At 32.6% G+C, this 19,519-nt stretch overlaps 1 pseudogene; it reads right to left on the bottom strand.

The window, feature by feature from the left end:
• Nucleotides 1-425: 425 nt before the first annotated feature.
• On the bottom strand, nucleotides 426-544 carry LOC111741653 (annotated as a pseudogene).
• Between the last annotated feature and the right edge of the window lie 18,975 nt (nucleotides 545-19,519).

Here is a 19,519-nt window from a genome sequence, read left to right as displayed (position 1 = left end):
TATAATGGAGATGAAAAATTCCTATTGTCTAAAGACACTGTAGCTGTTATAATGTTGTAGTGCAACGCATTACTCACGTGTTTGTGGTGATTCTGGCATAATCAGACCCTACTGTCAGTCGTGTAACAGTAGAGCACATATAATTATGTACAGTACTTGATACTTGATGATAATAAACAACTATGTCACTGGTTTATATATTTACTCTACTATACATTTTGTTATTATTTTAGAGTGTACTCTTTCTACTTATAAAAAAAAGTTTGCTATGAAACAGTATGCTGTGTTATGTTGGCTTCATGCAAATTGTTTACCATGTCTCTCTATTTTTTTTTTTTAAGCAAGACAATCCTTGGTTGATCTCACAGATTGCAAGAAACTTGTCAGCTTACAATCTCTTAATTATTTATTTATTTTATTTTTTACGCCTATAGCACCTGGTCTTCCTGGGTGGTCTCCCATCCACATGCTAACCAGGCCCGACCTTGCTTAGCTTCCAAGATCCAATGGGATAGGGCTTGTTCAGGATGGCATGACCGTAGACTTACCATATCTCTTGATTGCAACATTTTCTCTTGAACTTGATTTAACCTCACTGACACCTAGAGCAACTTCCAGTCTTATAAGCTCCATTCATGGTAAGTGCCCTATACAGGGATACTATTTTTAATTTTTTATACCATATTTTTACTGTACTTTTTCTATGTTTAGATATGTTTAGATACACAAATATCACTGTGTTACAATTGCCTACAGTATTCAATACAGTAACTTGTATCCTAGGAGCAATAGGCAGTACCATATAGCCTAGGAGTGTAATAGACTATAACATCTAGGTTTGTGTAAGTGCACTCTATTATGTTTTCACAATGACAAAATCACCTAATGATACATTTCTTAGAATGTATCCCCATCATTAAGCAGCAAATGAATGTAAATTTATGGAAAATCATGGGTAAGATTGTCTTTGAGGCTTAAGAGTTGAAAAGAGAACCCAGAACTAGACTCTAGAGATCTTCAGATACCGAACTAGGGAATTTATACCTTATGTATATATCACAGGTCACCAGTTTCAACATGCTTCCATTATTAACAATGGAGTACACTCTTTATTATGTGAATATTTATTCATTTTTAAATTATATACACGTGGAACAAATACATTTAATCTTACATATACTTCTCCAGAGTCTATATAAACGGAGAGTACTTTCTAACTCATTTTATAATCTTGATACCTAAATGTCTCAAGGGAAACTATGGATCATTTTGATCAAGAATATAAATGAGAAAATTTTAAACAAAATGTTAATGAACTGAATCTAGCAATACATTTTACAGGATGATAAAGTTGAATTAAACCCAGAAATCTAAATTTAGTTTAACATTAAGAAAAGCAAATTATATAATTCACCACATTAAAGGATTAAAAGAGAGAAGCTATATCTGCAAGTCTATAGGGAAAGAAAAAATATTTTATAAAATTTAACAACCCACTGATGATTAAAAAGACAAACAAACTCTTTTTTGGCAAATTAGGAAAGGAAGAGACATTTTTTTTAAATCCTATGAAAAGTATCTATAAAACTGCCCAAAGCAAACCTCATAATAAATGGTAAAGTATTTTCTTTATAATTAGGAGCCAGAGTGTGCAATATATCTTCATTTATTCAATAATATACTAGAGATCTTGGCTAGTGATCTATGGCAAGAATAATGTATAGAGAAGTATGATTATTGAAAAGAAAGACATTAAATGGTTATTATTCTTGAGAGACAAATTGTGTATGTAAAACTTCGGCAGAATTGTGTTAGACTAGATTATTCTGTGATAACAAAGAACCACACAATTTTGGAACCTTAAAAACAAAAATGAGTATTTTATTCACAATACATGTTTTACAAGGGTAAGCAAAGAAGTGCTTATTCCATTCTCTCAGGGACCCCAGCTGATGGTGACCCAATTGAGAAACAAGCTTCCATACATGCTTTTCAAGATACTCCTGTCATAAGAGTGGGAATGAAAATTGAAGTTGATCACCACCAATTATATCTTTTCCGTCCAGAAGTGGCAAGAGCCATTTGCACTCACATTTTATTTAATTGGCCAAGGCAAGTCAAGAATGTGCCTAACCTCAAATGTTGGGGGAGAGCAGAACCCTACCATGTTTCCAGTTTGAAGAGACTGGAAGATTTGTGATGGTTAGCATTAGAATCTTCAGGTCAAATATGATGACTAATAAGAGTGTTTAACAATATTTGATGATTTTATATACATAGCAATTATGTGTGTGTGTGTGTGTGTGTGTGTGTGTGTGTGTGTGTAGCAATTGCACATTTACTAGCAACAAATAGAAAATTTAATTTTAAAATGCTCATTTAATAGTGTATATAAAATACACAGTTTCAGAAATAAATCTAACCGAAGATGCAAGGCTGGAATAGACAAAACTATAACATTTCTTTAAAATAAATTAAAGATTTATATAAATAGAGGGATATAATATGCCACCAGGAGTCTATGCATCTTTAGATTTAATGCTATATCAGTCCATCTATATTGGTCCTTATGTTTGTTGGTCTTCAAAAAATCTAAGAAATTGATTCAAAATTTATAGGAGTGAAGAACAAAGACTCCTTGAGAAAATCAGACTGATAGTATGATTTGTCTTATCAAATAAAGAATTAATAGAGCATGAGATTAGCACTTAGACCAGACCTACAGAATAGAGCCTAAAAAAGGATCCACATATATATGGAAATTTCACCTATAAAGTTGCTGAACCGGTATTGGAGAACATTGAGAAAAATATGGATTTCATCCTAAACGATAACGAAATAAGTTATCTACTTAATAAACAAATTAAAATTTAATGCCTACCTTACACCAAAGAGCCCTGTTCATGCCTGGACCTTGAATTATAAGACCCACCAACCTCTATCATTCATTCTTTCTTCTTCATTACTCTCTTCTCCTAGGTCATAGAATCTTCATTAATTTGGTGAACAGGGTAGCTTTTTTCCTGGAATTGACAAATCAAGAGTTTTTAAAATTCTATTGCTTATGCTGTTAATTTTAAAAGTTTATTTGGGAAAAAAATCATCTTTAGTCTTTTCTGGATCTGCAGTTAAATCCATGCCTAGACATAGGAGGAAGAAAACCATCCAGAAGTCTATTACTACAGTATGGAGTAGTCCACAAAAAAAAATAAAATAAAACATATTGGTTACTACACACCCACAAGAAACTGGAGACATAAGCACACTGCAAAACTATTGTAATTTCCCATTGTGAGGCATCAGGTTCCTGCCTTGGAGTGGGAGTATTGGAAACAGGCAAGAATATACACATTCAAGAAATATTATGAAGCAAAGATTGCAGCAATGTAATGTAATGGGGAAATAAACAAGATTTTGAATGTTGGTTTCTGGTAGACTCACACCATTCGTGATGAAAACAGATAAAGCGTAGTCATAAAGGGAAGTAAGTTTAATGGTAAAAGTGATGTTAAGTGTTAGAAATCAATATTAAATGCAATCACAAACATCCAACAAGTCTTTAGAAACGTAGGGTTGAAACCCAGGGTTGAAGTTGAGATTCAAAATGAAAATCCATGAAGAAGTACTGATTTACTTGATATGTTCAGTAAATATCAACCAATCTCAGCAATATACATGGGCCAAGACGACTGATTGAATTTACTGACTAACAAATCCTGTTTTTTATGGAATCTTTTCTTATCAACAGTGAGGATAATTTACAGACTAAATCAAACAGCACTATTCCATTTCTTTTTTAAAAAATTAAAAAGAAAATGCAGTTTGGTTGCCTCAGAGGTGGTATCAGACTAGGCATGGAGATTTTTTTCAAGTTCATTCATGGTGGAGGTCTGAAAATAAATAATAGTCATGATGAAATAGCACTTATGGTATTTAAACATTATGATTATTAATAAAAAATGAGAGCTATGTCTTTTTTATTTATTAGAATTCCATCAGAGCCTACCTCTGAATAACTTATGTTACTGTTTAAAGTAAACTTAAACTGAGTATTTATCCAAAGGAAACAAGAACACTAATAGGAAAAGATATATGCACCACTATGTTCATTGCAGCATTATTTATAATAGCCAAGATATGGAAGCAACTCAAGTGTCTATTGATAGTTGAATTGATAAAGAAAATGTGATGTACATACATACATACATACATACATACATACATACATACATACATACATACATACATTTACATACCATAGAATATTATATGGCAATAAAAATAATAAAATCATGCCTTTTGGGACAACATGGATGGATCTAGAGAGTATTATGCTAAATGAAATAAGTCAGGCAGAGAAAGACAAATAAAGTATGGTTTCATTTATACGTGGAAACTAAAAACCCAAAACAAACAGACAAAACAAAAACAGTCCCATAGAAACAGAGACCAAAGGATTGGTTACCAGTTGGGAGGGTGTGGGGAAACGAGTGAAAACGGGAGGGAAATATAGTCAATAATATTGTGATACATTTGCACAGTGACAGAGGATTACTAGAATTAGTGGGATGGTCGCATTGTAAGGTATAAAAATGTTGAATCACTGTATTGTATACATGTAACTAATATAATCAATATGATACTGTATACCAATTATATTTAAATTAAAAAAAATTGAAAAGAAAACCTAAATGCAAGACTTTTCATCTACACAACTGCAGCAAAAACCACAGAAGAGCAGAGAGAGTCAGACCTGCAGGAGTGGGAGCAGGGAGAGAACATTGTGAAGGAGGATTACAGGGTAGGGAATTGGCAAATGCTATAAGAAAAAGAATTATGAAATTCCTTCTAAGGTACTTAGGTATGCATGTAGGTTTGAATTATGCCATTAAATGTACAGATTTGTACTTACGTGGGCTTAAATCGTAAGTGGAAAAAAATTATTTTAATTGAGCTATTTAGAAAACACCTCCAGCAAAATCAAAAGTAAACTGTGTGGTGCATTCATTACACTTTCTAGGGCACTGTATTTTAGCAAATGCATTTTACCTTTATGATAATTATCAAACACTTATGTTTTATGGATAAAGCCCTATAGCATAATGCTCAGTCTACTTTGCATAACTATGATGATTTGCACCTCTTCTTAAAACAGCATAAATGTTTTTGTCCTTTTGCAATTGATCTTGTTCCCTGGTGGCTGGCTCAAAATATTGGGCCTGCATCCAAAGTATTGCTGCAGAATATGAGTCATTTGATAACAATAATTTTTAAAATTGTGCATTTTCTTTGATTTTTGTTTTTTTTCCTACTTTCTTGCTTCAATAACTGAATATTTCTTTAGCTAGCTTTCAGTTAATTAAAAAGCCTGTAGCAGAGTACTGGATGTGCCCACAAGAAAACCTCTAGCAAGTGCAGATGGCACCACCTCTGCACTCAGAAGCAGAAAAGTAGTTCTCTGAAACAGCTGTGGGCTGGGAGGCTCTGGGTGGGCTCTGCCTTCTGGCATGCGAATAAGAAGAGTGAATCTGATTTGAATCTCCAGTGCTCAGATCAATTAATGCTATGGTAAACAGCTTTGCAGCTGTAGGAGTGTTCAAAATCTCCTCTCTGTGGCCATAATTTTTTAGTTGAAGTCATGTGCTACTTGGAATAATGTATGTACCACATATTGCCCAGAAAGCTGTAGCTACATATATGTGGGTATAGAGGATGTAGATACTGGAGGAAGAAGAAGCAATGGTATCCCAGATGTTTTCTAAGAGCTCCCACTTGATCTCTATAATACCTTAAAATGTAGGGTTGTATCTTTATGCATTTTTCTCTCCAGTTGCTCATATACCAGAATTAGGCAAGGTTTGAGCATACATAGCTTAATTGCAACCAGCTTCTATCTTACCATATTGTATAAGCAATAAATATCGATTGAATGTAAATGTATTCAATGTAGTCCCCCACCCTCAGTTCTAAGCATAAAGAATCAAATTACTAAGGGGCAGAGTTCAGTTTCCTTATTGTGAGCATAAGGAATCTAGCTATAAAAGCAAGTAGAAATCAATGACACCATGATATTCTCAAGGGCTTGTTAGAGGAAGACATGTGTCAGCCCAATCAAAGAATGCATAACAGTTTGAGGTAGTCTCCACACACCAGTGATTGAATCACCTATTTGGATATTAATTTTAAATTAGTGACAAATCATATTATAATTCGGAGGAGATTGTTCTTGTGATGATTTCATCACTATATAGGCTTGTTACCACTCCACCCTAGAAATCAGGCAATGAACAATTACTGCACTAACAGAGAATAAGATGAAATGAGATGGTCCCAAATATGGGACCAAGAGCCATTCCCAATTACCTTCTGTGCTCGTCCTTAACACTCTATGTAATCTAGCTAGATTTGTTATTCTAGTTATTATGTGTTGAGCAAAGGATGCGGGGAAGGGTGAAGTTCTTATCTTGCAGAGCATGGTTTAAATACACACTGTATAATAAATAATTAAGAAATTAATAGCAGCAAAATGTATTCATATCTAAAAGAACCATCTTCTGCTGACAGAGTTTATTATACTTCATTTAGGAGCCAACACAGTATTTATCTATCACTATAATAAGAAAACTACAACAGCTTTTGTACCTAATTACAATTATGTTACTTTTTATTCAAGAACCAAAACCAAGTTTTGTTTTTAAAATGCCTTTATTTTTACTGCCTAAATTAGGAATGCCTTATGATACAAGTTACTATGTCAAGATTTAGAATGGAAATGCAATCAGGATTTGGATAACAAATGAGCAAAAACACATGAACATTACAGTTGTTAGCAGAAAGCACCTTACTGAAGCCTGGATGCTCATCTCATTTATATGTTATATTACAACTTTGTATTTAAGAGACTTAAATAAGAGGTGAAAAATCCATGAGCCACTTAAGATATAAGCAAATTAAGTAACTAATGTCCAAGAAATGTTTCGTACATGTGGGTATAATAAAGCTACCCAGGAAATGCCACTATAAAAGTTACCATTTATCTTGAATCAAACAAAAATTTCCTTAGCAAGAAGATCATACTATAATTCTTTTTTCTGAATGAACAAATAGTTTTAAAAAGATGTCGCCATAAGAAGAGATGAAATACTGCCATTTGCGACAACATGGATGGACCTCGATATAATCATGCTAAGCAAAATAAGCCAGACAGAAAAAGTTGAAAATCACATGACATCACTTATTTGTGGGATATAAACCTAAAAGCAACAAATGAACAAGACAAACAAACAGACTCATGGACATGGACTATAGACTAGTAGTTACTAGAGGGTAGGAGGTAGGGGGAGGAGGGAGGTAGACGGGTAAAGGGGGTCAAATATGTGGTAACAGAAAAAAATCTAACTGTGGGAGGTGAATGCACAGTGTAAATATGTATATGCCTTACTGTTAAAATGTACAACTGAAACTTATTGGATTTTGTTAATCAATATCACCATAAAATAAACAAACAAACAAACAAATAAAAAAGACATTGTATATTCCAATGGGGTGTTAAATAAGAATTTTCTTAGTGATTTTCTTTACCATTTGGAACAAATTTTCTCAATGGCAACTCGAGGTTCTGTAGCAAATATCCTTATTTTCCTTTTATATTCAAAGTAGACTGACTCCCTGGCTAGATGTACTTCCAAACAATTATTAGGTTAGTAAGTCAAGTCTTACAATTGTAAGTCTGGCTCATACATGTTTTCTGATTTTTTAAAGTTTGTTATGATTATATTAATTTAGATTTGTAGAAATAAAAGCATAATGGTCAATCCTGAGATAATACATTTATGAATAGATTTTATTTTCAAATCCTAAAAGTTTCTAATGATATTTAAAGCTAAATCTATACATTAAAATTAGATGCATATTCTGCATTAATGATTAACAAATTTCCCTGGGTTATCTATGTTCAGAACTCATTGTCAGAATGCTGACATCATGGCCATGCCTTTTCAGGCAAAAGGAGGGATTCCTAAAAACTAGCAGTGTTCTGGTGCATAAAATTTGCCCTTGACAAGTGGGTGCTCACTGTGGGAGGGCGAGAGTATAGGGAGATGAACAGGGCACAAGGGAGAAGTTGAAGACGAAAACACTAACTCATAAAGCTTCTGGAGCTGGAGGAAAGAATTAAACATGTTTTCAGATTCTACATTAAAAACCAAGTATAGATATTAATTTTAACAGGGGGTTTTCTAGTACAATTTCCAAACTAGTTCAAAGCAGATCAGAGTAATGACGATGGCAAGGATCCTTAATCTTTGCTTGAGGGTGTGTGTGTGTGTGTGTGTGTGTGTGTGTGTGTGTGTGTGTGTGTGTGTGTTGAGAGAGAGAAAGAATTCCGAGCTTTGATTAGCTTTACAAAGAGAACTGCTACCACCCTCACCACCATATACCTCTAAATGGTGTACGGATCATTGTCTAAAAAGAGAACACTTCTTTTTTGATATAATAAGGAGAGCATAGCTGGAGTCAGACAGAACTTGCTTTGCTGCTGATTCCACTGTTTGTTAGTGCTAGAAAACTGAGCTAATCGCTTTAGCTCAGAGTCTCTAGTGCAGAGACTGCTAGCACCTAGGATGTCTGTGAGTATTACAATAAAAGGAGCATCTACCTTCCTCAGGCTGAGGCAAGCCCATGGCAAGCACAAGATGGGGTTCAGTCCTTGTGGCTCTGTGACTTTGTGTAGGATACAACATACATGCTCCTTATTAAAAACACAGGAATAATTTATTCAAAACACCTTCTCTAATTGAGTGTGGGCTCAGTCTTAAGCACTGAGGAGGCATATGTTAACAAAGCACACACACAAAAAACCCTTGCTCTCTTGGATCTTATACTCTGGGTTATGGTAGTTGGTTAAGGGGTGGAGTGGCAGAGAGATGATAGTTAATGAAATATAACATTTAAAGGATGTCCTGAAAAATTAAAGAGAGGAGAGAGAGAGAAAGAGAGAGAGAGAGAATCTATATAATTGATTGACATTTTCTTTGTCATATAATAGGGACTTAGATGGGGTTTTATATTTTGAAATTGTAATATGGAATGTTATTGGAAAAAAGTGTTTCAATTCTAGGAAGTTCAAAGTATTCTCATATGTCACTACATTGCAAGTAGTTTTCCAATCATTAAAAGGCACCCTGCCTTAAATCATAGCCTACAAACAATTCAAAATGACAGTTTTTACCCTTCATGCTTACTTCAAAGTGCCCAAGAAAAGATCTGAGTGTCTGGAGTTAGCTAGCCCCACCATAGAAAATAGGATTCTATATCTGTGTACACAAAGGAGGAAAGGACTCAGATTCTAAAAAGTTCCTTTCTCAAGTCCCATTGACAGCACATCCAGGCTGGTAGACAAAGGTTTAATGTCTTCTGGGATAAGCAATCTCCGTGACAAACCATTTGTCTTCCTAGTAAGCCAAGGAGATATTTAATAGAGCTGTCAATCATTTCTGGAAGAGAAGAGAAAAAAAAAAAAGAGAAGTGGATGAGAAAAAGAACTTGTTCACTTTGCCCTGAAACCATTATGTTCTCTTCGAGACTGAAATTCTAGCCCTGCTATATGATACAGATTTGCCTGCTAGCAACTTCTACAGGCTGAGATGACTACTCATTTCTTACTTTTCAAAACAAAAAAGTAGATGAGATAGTCATTACTTCTATTTCCATTTTTCCTGGAAGCTCTTGAAAAAGAAATCCTCCTTGGAGACTCATATAGGGTTAATTAAGCTACGAACTTTGCTATATTGCTGAGCTACAACTGGAAAAAAGAAAACAAGAAAAAAACATATCTGTCCCATTACAGTGCTAGCTTCTATCTTGGAGCTTTAAGTGTAACTTGACCCCTCCCTGGGAAGGAAACGAACATTACTGCACTTATCCTGGCACATTTAAGGTGGAGATATTCTGTTCACAAAATGAGGCTTCGTAACTATCTCCATTTGCTGTCCAAATCCCAGAGTAACAATAAAATTATGATTATAGATGTGCATGGGTCATTCTGCTGACACTCTGACTTCCCAGCATGGCTGGCTGCGTATTTTCCCTGCATAGTAATAAGATCCCCACTTGCATCTACTAGCGCAAATATATCTTTTTTAAAGCAGAATTTTCTATTTCTGTCATAACCATTATTATTTTGTAATGTCTTTAAAACCTTCTAAAACCTGGTTGTTCTAAGCTCTTCTCTGACTGTTTATTCAGTTAATTAACAAACAAACAAACAAACAAACAAACAACAAAAAAACCCCTACCTATCCGTTACCTACTATATGCAAGACACCATGGAAGATAAATGAATAAACATGATCTCTAGCCTAGAAAAACTTTTAACCTTTTCTTTTTTGTTCAACATTTTAGAGTTTTGCCAAAATTCTAATTGTCTATTGCTCACAAGAGGTGAAGTACAATCTGATATCAGACTTGTGAAAACATATGGTGACATTTTTCTATTTTCTCATAAAGCATTTCATTGCAGTTATACTTTTATAAATCAGAAAATTAATTGACTATTTAAGCTACATTATTTTGCTATGGCTTGTCTATTATTTGGACACAGCAAACCATCTAAATTTCTCATGGGAGCTTTAATTTTTCAACCACATGTGCGAAGCCATGTACAAAGTTAAATCTTCTGTTTGCTGTTAGTTTATTTGAAAGCTATAAATGTTTAACTTCCTAAATAAAGATTTGCTTATTTGCTCAACAACATATATTGAGGCTTTATAATATGTTAGGAAGCTTGCTAGGGGCTGCAGATACAAAGACGTTAAACCTTTAAGGAAGTTTCATAGTGTGTGTGTTGAGAGTATTTTTTTTCTTGAGATCAAGTTAAAATATAGATAAATCATTTACAATAAGCACGTATTAGACTTTATTTCAAAACTCTTTATGAAATGGCCCTAATTACTCTTTGAATTCCTACTTCCAACTATAAACATTTACATACCTTATGCTTCACTCAGATTCAGCCACTTCCCATTCTCTGCTCTCGCCATATGGTCCCACCTTGTACTTGTGTTTTCTATCTTCCCTAACAATGGCCTTTCCCTTTTCCAGCATCTGTAGTTCCTTATTCATCCATCTATCAAAGTCCTTCTGCGATTCTCCTCCTCTATAATATTTTACAAAGCAATTTTGTTGGAAAGAATCTTCACCCCATGTAATTGTTCATAGTACTTGGTCTGAAGCTCTTATGACAATATCTACTTCAATCATTTAGTAGCCTTATTCATACTTGTTGTCATCTCTACTAGATGATATAGTCTCTCAAAGAGGAATGATATCTGAACCATTCAGAATAGCTCCTTGATTTGGGAAGTACTCAATAAATATTTCCTGAAGGAATTGATGATACAATGTGCAATCAAAACAGGACTTCTCAAACCTTAGTGTGCATTAAGAATCACCTGGAGAGACTGTTAAAACAAAGATTTCAGAGCCCCACATAGATTCAAATTCAGTAGGTCTAGAGTGGGCTGCAATATGCTGATAATGCAAGTCTATGAGACATTGAGTAAGGCATCCCCTACACCCACACACAATATTTGGGATAGAATTAGCTTCATAACATTTTTCTTGAGGAGGAGGATAGAAACTATATAGACTAGCCACATCTTAGTAACAACTTATTTTAGGAAGGATAACAGCAAAAATAAAAGCATGGAGATGGAAGAAATAAAATATTTGCTTTATTGTATGTAATGTGGTGCTCTCTGGGAAGCACGTAGAAGGATAAAATAGTCTTCTCCTTACACATGTAGGGGAAGCAAAATTTAAGTTTCTCAGCTTGGCCTGAGAATTAAACTGACATAAGAAAAATTTAGAGGAGAAAAGCATACTGACTTATATGCTTTACGTGACATGGGAGCCGTCGTGAAGAAATGAAGAATCAAATACGTGCCAAAACCTAAATGTTTTTTATATTAGAGTGAACAAAAAGAAGTAGTAGTGAAAAAGTCACAAAACTATATGGAGAGGCTAAAGAAAGATAAAAACTATTTTAACAAGGTCTGCTTGTACAGAATTTTTTCAGCTTTGACTCCTCATAAAAGAATGTTACTTTTTTCCAAGGACAAAATAACCTTGTAATCAGGATACTGTATCATTAAAAAAGGAGAAAACACTACAGCATGAAGAGGTTTACAAATAACTGAAGTATGCAAGTTGTGACAGAATTAACAAACAACTGGAAATGGGGTTGGCTTTTTTAGATGGAGCTTTTATCTCCTGTTTTCAGGAACAAAAGGGAATACCCATAAAATACTCTTGGTGCATCTTCTGGTTTTCCAGTAATGTTAACTCAAGATAATCTTTATGCCAAAATGGCATATTTTGGGGTGACGTATTCTGCCACCCTTCACATACTTTTGTTATTGTATAAATTCTTCACCATTGCCATTATTATTATTATTATTATTATTATTATTATTGCCATTATTATATATTATTCTTGCCATTCTGAACCTGTCCAAAGGATATTAATACACTGTGTTAATTATCGAGAATACAAGAAAGAGTAAGTAGTAATTACATATTATGTTACATACTATGATGTAACAGAAAATAAATTTAAAATGTTAAACACCATTTTAGACAAAAAGGAATGAATCAGATATACAGAAATACATTGAATAATTGAAAAGATATATATTCAGTTCTCACATAAATTGTCATAAAGTTGATCTTCATGATAACCGGGCTGAAATTATTCATGCTTTTTTATAATAAGTGAGCAAAGATGGCTGATGTCTGAGGAATAGAAAGTAACTTAAAGATCAAATAGATTTCCTAAGCTCACAAAAATCATTGTTTAATTATTGGTTGAAGTTAGGAAGGAAAGAAGCAGGAAGTTGTTTTTCTTCACAAAGATGCCATTGACATTGAAACATGATGAATAAGTAAAGGGCAAAAGAGAGAATGACCTAGGAGACCAATATACTGTCAATGAGTGCTGTGTGTGCATTCTCTCCAACAGCCTTTTAGCATTTACACTGACAGCCTTTATTAATGAATGGAGTGCTATTTACCTTTGAAGCCACTGTGATGCCGTACCCATGGCCAGAACATAATTCATTTGTTATAAGGTTCATTGCATTTATATGTTCAAAAGCTTGTTATAATTGAAATATTGGAAATTTTAATCTGGTAGGCAATTTCTTACTGGCAGTTTCTTGCTATCTTTGATAATTACTGAAGTGTATTAATATCTTTTTGACAGATTTGAGATGGCTTTTTTTTCTATTTGTAATACCATAGTTCTGGACAATGATTACTTAGTAATTAATGCTGCTGCCATCTGTTCTTGTTTTTATACTTGTCAGAAGAATATGGAAACCCCTTACTTCTTAATGGAGTAAATTCAATAGTGTATCACGAAGCAACAAGCTCAGTCTTTTGGTTTATAGTGGCCACTATCTGTGGTCTGGTCATTTTGTAGAAGGCAGTACCAGCTGGAGGCAAAGTTTACCCTGGATTCTTGCCTCTCTGAGCATGTGGGGGCGAGAGGGAGCGGCTAGTCATATATGTCTCCATAAAAATAGACTATGAGAGGCAACCCAAGGGAAGAACCATCAGAAGAGCAGAAGCTTTGATCAAAGAAAAAGGAAGAGACAGAATTGGACTTTCTGAGAACAGTATAATGTGTACTCAGGTGATTGTATAGCAGAAAGCCTTTGAAATACTATTAGAATTTACTAAGGTAGCAGTAGAGATTTAGTACATTAAGAACTATAATAATGACTAAAAGAAACTTTAAGTTTATAAGACAAAGCAATACTACCTTTTAGCACCAAGAAAGACTACATAGTCCCATAGAGAAGACTTTCCTTATTACCAAAATTATCAGCTTGTCTTGAAAAAAGCATGAAGGTAGAATATCTTTCACTGGAACTAAGAAACCAGAGGAGACATTTCATGCGGGTGCCTTCATCATGGCCTTCATCAGTGGTCGCTGGGTTGTATGATAGTTACATGTCCATTTTACTTTAAAAATTACAAAACTGTTTTCCAGAGCGGTTGTGCCATTTCATATTCTCAACTAAAATAGTGTTTCAGCTTCACCACATGTTCACCAGCCTTCGATGGTGTTATAATTATTTACTTTAATCATTTTGACAGGTATACAGTGATATCTTATTGTTGTGTTAATTTTCATTTGCCTAATGGTTAATGATGTTGAACATATTTTGAAATTATTTGCCATTCTGTATATACTCTGTGGTGAAATGTTTCTTTGTGTCTTTTACCCAGTTCCAAATTAGATTATTTTCTTTGTTTTTTTATAGTTGAGTTTAAAAAAAACGCTTAATATATTGTAGTAGATATTAGTTCTTTGTTGGACACATGGTTATTTGATTTGCAGAAATTTTCTTCCATTTTGTATTCTGTCCTTTCATCCTCTTAAAATGATCTTTGGTGGAGCAAAATTGTAAATTTTGATCATATTCAATTTATCTTCTTTTTCTTTTATGGGTTATGGTTTTGGTACCAAGTCTAATACTTTGCCCACTAGATCAAAAAATTTTTCTCTTATTTAATAGTTTCACATTTTATTTTGATCCAGTTTGAGTTAATGTTTGTACAAGGTGTGAGACTTAGATCAAGATTCTTTTGTTGTCGTTTATACATGTTTAATTTCTCTAGTATCACTTGCTGGAAAATTATATTTCCTCCATTAAATTATTTTGCACTTTTGTCAAAAACAGTTGGGCATATTTGCATGAGTCTATTTTGGGGCTCTGTATTCTGTTTCATTGATCTATGTATCTACCAATGTGTCTGCCAATACCACAGAGCTTTGATCATGAAAAGGTGTTAAATTTTGTTGAATGCTTTTGCCACATTGACTGATATAATCATGTAATTTTTTTCTTATTAATCTGATGGATTACATTGATTGATTTTCAAAAATTGAACCAGTCTTGTTTCCTTGGTCATGGTATAAAATTCTTTTTATATATTGCTGAATTCTATTTACTAGTATTTGATAAAGACTTTTGCATCTATATTTATAAGGAATTATTCTTTTCTTTTTCATTTTATACTATCCTGTCTGGGTTTGGTATCAGAGTAATCCTAGTTTCATAAAATGAATTAGGATGTATGCCATCCACTTCTATTTTCTGAGAAAGATTGTATGTATTTGATGTGAATTATTTTTTAAATGTTTGGTAGAATTCTCTAATAAAACCATTTGGGCCTAGATATTTCTCTTTTAAAGGTAGTTTTTAAACTGTGAATTCAATTTCCATAATAGTTATGTAGCTATTCAAATTGTATAAATTTCGTAGTTGGTGAGTAGTGCTAGATTTTTTTTCTTTGTCAGACTTATTAGAAGTTTATCAATTTCATTCTTTTCAGAAAACAGTTTTTTCATTAATTTTCTTTATTGTTTTATTGTTTTAGCTTTATTGATTTTTGCTCTTATGTTTATTATCTCCTTTCTTTTGTTTGTTTTGGGTTTGCTTTGCTCTTATTTTCTAAGTTCTTGATATGAGAGATTATATTTATATTATTAATTTGAGACATTTTGTTTTTGCTAAAGTATACATTTAGGGTTTATAAAGCAATATTGCTTTAGCTAAGAGAGAGGTGCTGATGTTTCCAACTATAATTGTAGATCTGTCTGTGTCCTCTTTCGGTTCTATCAGGTTTCTTCCCACATATTTTGTAGCTCTATTTTTTGGTATATACACATTCAAGATTCTAAAGTATTTTTAGTATATTGACTCTTTTATAATGATATAATACACATATCTGTCTCCAGTAATTTTCTTTGCTCTTAAGTCGACTTTATCTGATACAAATTTAGCTACCCTGCTTTCTTTTTATTAAAATTTGCATTGTATGTATATATATATACACACATACATATGTATATACATATGTATATACATACATATATATGTATGCATATATATGTATTTTCTGTATTTTTTACTTTAAATCTGTCTATAGCATTGAATTTCAAGTATGTTTCTTACAGACAGCAAATAGTTGGGTTATATTTTTAAAACACTCCATCAGTCTTTTTTATTTAGTGTATTTAGATAATGTGTACTCAGGTGATTGCATAGCAGAAAGCCTTTGAAATACTATTAGAATTTACTAAGGTAGCAGTAGAGATTTAGTACATTAAGAACTATAATAATGACTAAAAGAAACTTTAAGTTTATAAGACAAAGCAATACTACCTTTCAGCACCAAGAAAGACTACATAGTCCCATAGAGAAGACTTTCCTTATTACCAAAATTATCAGCTTGTCTTGAAAAAAGCATGAAGGTAGAATATCTTTCACTGGAACTAAGAAACCAGAGGAGACATTTCATGCGGGTGCCTTCATCATGGCCTTCATCAGTGGTCGCTGGGTTGTATGATAGTTACATGTCCATTTTACTTTAAAAATTACAAAACTGTTTTCCAGAGTGGTTGTGCCATTTCATATTCTCAACTAAAATAGTGTTTCAGCTTCACCACATGTTCACCAGCCTTCGATGGTGTTATAATTATTTACTTTAATCATTTTGACAGGTATACAGTGATATCTTATTGTTGTGTTAATTTTCATTTGCCTAATGGTTAATGATGTTGAACATATTTTGAAATTATTTGCCATTCTGTATATCCTCTGTGGTGAAATGTTTCTTCATGTCTTTTACCCAGTTCCAAATTAGATTATTTTCTTTGTTTTTTTTATAGTTGAGTTTAAAAAAAACGCTTAATATATTGTAGTAGATATTAGTTCTTTGTTGGACACATGGTTATTTGATTTGCAGAAATTTTCTTCCATTTTGTATTCTGTCCTTTCATCCTCTTAAAATGATCTTTGGTGGAGCAAAATTGTAAATTTTGATCATATTCAATTTATCTTCTTTTTCTTTTATGGGTTATGGTTTTGGTACCAAGTCTAATACTTTGCCCACTAGATCAAAAAATTTTTCTCTTATTTAATAGTTTCACATTTTATTTTGATCCAGTTTGAGTTAATGTTTGTACAAGGTGTGAGACTTAGATCAAGATTCTTTTGTTGTCGTTTATACATGTTTAATTTCTCTAGTATCACTTGCTGGAAAATTATATTTCCTCCATTAAATTACTTTTGCACTTTTGTCAAAAACAGTTGGGCATATTTGCATGAGTCTATTTTGGGGCTCTGTATTCTGTCTCATTGATCTATGTGTCTACCAATGTGTCTGCCAATACCACAGAGCTTTGATCATGAAAAAGTGTTAAATTTTGTTGAATGCTTTTGCCACATTGACTGATATAATCATGTAATTTTTTTCTTATTAATCTGATGGATTACATTGATTGATTTTCAAAAATTGAACCAGTCTTGTTTCCTTGGTCATGGTATAAAATTCTTTTTATATATTGCTGAATTCTATTTACTAGTATTTGATAAAGACTTTTGCATCTATATTTATAAGGAATTATTCTTTTCTTTTTCATTTTATACTATCCTGTCTGGGTTTGGTATCAGAGTAATCCTAGTTTCATAAAATGAATTAGGATGTATGCCATCCAGTTCTATTTTCTGAGAAAGATTGTATGTATTTGATGTTAATTATTTTTTAAATGTTTGGTAGAATTCTCTAATAAAACCATTTGGGCCTAGATATTTCTCTTTTAAACGTAGTTTTTAAACTGTGAATTCAATTTCCATAATAGTTATGTAGCTATTCAAATTGTATAAATTTCATAGTTGGTGAGTAGTGCTAGATTTTTTTTCTTTGTCAGACTTATTAGAAGTTTATCAATTTCATTCTTTTCAGGAAACAGTTTTTTCATTAATTTTCTTTATCGTTTTATTGTTTTAGCTTTATTGATTTTTGCTCTTATGTTTATTATCTCCTTTCTTTTGTTTGTTTTGGGTTTGCTTTGCTCTTATTTTCTAAGTTCTTGATATGAGAGGTTATATTTATATTATTAATTTGAGACATTTTGTTTTTTCTAAAGTATACATTTAGGGTTTATAAAGCAATATTGCTTTAGCTAAGAGAGAGGTGCTGACGTTTCCAACTATAATTGTAGATCTGTCTGTGTCCTCTTTCAGTTCTATCAGGTTTCTTCCCACATATTTTGTAGCTCTATTTTTTGGTATATACACATTCAAGATTCTAAAGTATTTTTAGTATATTGACTCTTTTATAATGATATAATACACATATCTGTCTCCAGTAATTTTCTTTGCTCTTAAGTCGACTTTATCTGATACAAATTTAGCTACCCTGCTTTCTTTTTATTAAAATTTGCATTGTATGTATATATATATACACACACACATACATATGTATATACATATGTATATACATACATATATATGTATTTTCTGTATTTTTTACTTTAAATCTGTCTATAGCATTGAATTTCAAGTATGTTTCTTACAGACAGCAAATAGTTGGGTTATATTTTTAAAACACTCCATCAGTCTTTTTTATTTAGTGTATTTAGACCATTTATGTTTAAAATAGTACTTGATTTGTTAGGGATTAAGTTTTTTATTTTATTTTTTGTTTTCTGTTTTTTCTCTGTTTATTATTTTTCTATTTTTTCCTAATTCCTAGTGGCTTACAGAACATATATTTAGAATTATATTTTGATTTATTTATAATAATTTTAAGTGTAGTTATTTGTACACCTTTTCTAGTGGTTGGTCTGCGTATCATATACATAACATCACAGTCAGCTGGTATTGTCATTTAACCAGCATGAGTGATGTTGAAACTGTACATCCATTGATGTCACTTATCCTCTCCTGTTTATAATTAACTTAAATATCTTCTCTACATACATCTGGAACCACACCGGACAATGTTATAATTTTTGCTTCACTCATAAAACATAATTCAGAAAGCTTAAGGAGAAATAATCTATTGCATTTACCCATATTTTTGCTTATTGTGTGTGTGTTTTTTCCTGATGTTCCAAGATCCCTTTATTTATTATTTCCTTCATGTTTAAAGAACTTCTTTTAGCCAGTCTTTTAGGATAAGTTTGTTGGCATCAAGTTCATTTTAGTGTTCTTTCATTTTGATTTTACCTTCATTCCTGAAGTATATTTTTGCTAGATAAAGGACTCTGGGTTTATATTTCTTTCAGCACCTGAAAAATATTATGCTACTTCCTCCTGGCTTCCATGTTTTCTAATAAGAAATCCATTGCCATTAGAATAGTTTTTCCCCTAAAGTAAGGTATATATAGTAGAACAACAAAATATATATTCTACTCACCATTGTTTAAAGCACAGACATCACCTGTCAGAAAGGCCTTTTCTGATCATGCTCTCTGAATTGGTTCTCACTGTTATTATTGATTATACTTCTGTTTGTTCTTCGTTTATTACAATTGCAACTTGAAAAATTAATTTGCTTGCTGACTTGTGGACTAGTTACATATTTATTGTCATATCTTCATTGACACTAGTGTCCATGACACTTACTAGACACAAAAAATATCCATGTACTGGCATGCAAT

The sequence above is a fragment of the Pteropus vampyrus genome, unplaced genomic scaffold (genome assembly GCF_000151845.1).
Source record: "Pteropus vampyrus isolate Shadow unplaced genomic scaffold, Pvam_2.0 Scaffold3, whole genome shotgun sequence".
Taxonomy (NCBI): domain Eukaryota; kingdom Metazoa; phylum Chordata; class Mammalia; order Chiroptera; family Pteropodidae; genus Pteropus; species Pteropus vampyrus.
Note: the sequence above shows the minus strand (reverse complement) of the source record. Positions and strands in the feature narration are given on the sequence as shown.